Consider the following 1,944-nt stretch of genomic DNA (forward strand, 5'->3'; position numbering starts at 1 on the left):
TTACATCATCTTGCTGTGTCTTTTCCTTTTTATAAGGACATCAGTCATTGGATTCAGGGCCCACCTGAAACCCAGGATGATTTTATCTCAAGAGCCTTAACTAAGTACATCTGCAAAGATTCAATGTCCTAATAAGGTCACATTCCGAAGTTCCAGGTAGACACGAATTTGGAGGGACATTACTAAACCCATTATACCAAGTCACCATTTTATTGGTATATGCTCTAAACTGTGTCAAGTTTCTGACCTTGACCCCGCTATGATCTATTTACAATGCAACAACCAAAGTTATCCTGCTCAAAATAAGTCAGGTCCCATCAATCCTCATTGTCAACACTCAAAGGCCCGCCTCCCCTGAAGCACAAGGCACAATCCTCCCCAGCCACTGTGCTCCAGCCTCAGTCGTCTCAGCTGTTTCTTGATTTACACCAGGCACGATCCTCACTCTGGGCCTTCGCCCAGGACACTTTCCGTGTCCTCTTCCTGGACTGTCATCCCCCCCACAGCTCACTGGCTCACCTCCTTGATGCGACACTTCACCAGCCACAGAAATGCCCATGTCCTGTCCCTTTCTAATTTTCCTCGGAAGCACTTCTCACCATTGAGCACTCAATGTATTTTACATGTCTATTGTGTTCACAGGCTGGGTCTCCCTTAGGAAGGTGCCCCATGAGGGCAGATTGTTTTCTGAACCTAGAACAGTGTCTGGCACACGATGGACGCTATCGAGTTCAGAGATGTGTAGAATGAATAAGTGAATGAATTAACACTGAAAAATAAGATAGGAGGCATCCAGAATCTGAAGCTTCACCATTAAAGATCGGTGAGAGGAGCTGCATGTGCCCCACCAACATTTGGTATGTTATGCATTCATGAGAAATGTGGGATATTTTTCTATCTATCGGACTAGCAGAAATTAAGAATGTAGTACTCTGATTTGGCAGACAGCTGGAGATCTAGCCCTTGCATCGTGCTGCTGGAAGTCTTTCCTGGGTCATTCTCTCTGGGAACAAATATGGCAGGTGGGGTATTCAAACCCATAGAGTACGCACTCTCCTGGGCCAGGAACTGTACTTCCAAGATCCTTAACTTTCTCTTGACTGTGTCTCTTGGTCACTCCATGACTCTGTCTGGTTGGGTTTCACTTTTATCAGCTGTAAACAGGAGGTTGGAAAAATGAGTGCCCTTGGAGGTTCGTTCCCATTTTGTTTCCTGGGACTGTGACTCAGCGAGGACTTGGGGCCAGCATCCTCAGCCTGTTACTGGACAGATAAAGACAGTATCTCCCTACATGGTTATTTGGAAGATTGAAATGAAATAAAAGATGTAAAACATTTGGCCTAGACCCTGTTGCATAATAAGTGCTCGATAAACAATATGTTATTGTTTTAACTCTTTTAAATAATGAGGTAAAGAGCCTGAATGTAATTTACCACTTAAACAATTTCTTTCCTCCAAATCAATCCATTGGTTTAGCCAGTGATCTCAAGGTTCCTGCTAGTGTTGACAGTCAATAAAGTTCTAATGAGCCCCACCCTCGGGCTCATCCCAGCCCCGCCTCCTCTGGGCAGGTGAGCTTAGGAATTTTAAATTCTGAAGTAGACCCAGCCAGCCCCACCCTGAATGTCCATTCCTCCGACTCCTGGTCCTAGTGCGTCTGGGCATGTGGAGATATCCGGCTTCAGAAACAATATGGAGACCATTCCAGGCTAGGTCACCTTGAAGCTCCGACGCTGACTTGTGTCCCAGCGAACGGCAGCTGAGGGCAGCTTCCACAGGGACTTCCTTCTCCGTGACTGACTGACTCTGTGGTTCTTACTCGTACGAAGCTGGTATACTGAGTCTTCCCCACCTCAGATCCCACCCCCCACCCCATTCTTCACCCCATGCCTGAATCCATCCAGCTCTTCAAGTTTTCAGCTCTACCTTCAAAACGCTTCCCAG

General features: G+C 46.5%; 1 protein-coding gene across 1 annotated transcript in view; it reads right to left on the reverse strand.

Annotated features, from left to right (window-relative positions):
• TFAP2C (transcription factor AP-2 gamma) overlaps window positions 1-1,944 on the reverse strand; it is a 12,978-nt gene that overhangs the window by 2,251 nt on the left and 8,783 nt on the right. The window lies entirely within an intron of this gene.

This window comes from Pteropus vampyrus, unplaced genomic scaffold (assembly GCF_000151845.1).
Source record: "Pteropus vampyrus isolate Shadow unplaced genomic scaffold, Pvam_2.0 Scaffold162, whole genome shotgun sequence".
NCBI classification, from domain to species: domain Eukaryota; kingdom Metazoa; phylum Chordata; class Mammalia; order Chiroptera; family Pteropodidae; genus Pteropus; species Pteropus vampyrus.